Consider the following 346-nt stretch of genomic DNA (forward strand, 5'->3'; position numbering starts at 1 on the left):
GGTCTCGGGCTCCGGCGCGCCGCCTTTTGTGTGTGCGAGGGTGCAAGAGGGCGCGGGAGGGTGCCCCGGGTGGCTCGGGGGCTGGTTGGTTGAGGTTGGTTAGTTTTTCCTTTTTTGTTTTTGCTTTTGCAAAGTTTTGTCGATTGCTTGTCTGGCCCGGTGTGTTTGTTTTGTTTGTTTTCCTCAGCTCAGCTTTGTTGGTTTCGGGGGGCTTTCCGCCGGGAGGGGAGGGGAAGGGGACAGGATAGCGAGTGGGAGCAGAACGTGGAGAAAGAGGGAGGGGAGGGAGAGCTTAAGTCGATTGTCTGGCTTCAAGACAGAAGTAGGAGGCAAAAAAAAAAAAAAA

General features: G+C 54.6%; 1 protein-coding gene across 1 annotated transcript in view; it reads right to left on the reverse strand.

Annotated features, from left to right (window-relative positions):
• Nucleotides 1-346, reverse strand: part of NR2F2 (nuclear receptor subfamily 2, group F, member 2) — a 14,463-nt gene that overhangs the window by 8,158 nt on the left and 5,959 nt on the right. The gene's annotated exons all lie outside the window — the stretch shown is intronic.

This window comes from Colobus angolensis, unplaced genomic scaffold (genome assembly GCF_000951035.1).
Source record: "Colobus angolensis palliatus isolate OR3802 unplaced genomic scaffold, Cang.pa_1.0 Scaffold112, whole genome shotgun sequence".
NCBI classification, from domain to species: Eukaryota; Metazoa; Chordata; class Mammalia; order Primates; family Cercopithecidae; genus Colobus; species Colobus angolensis.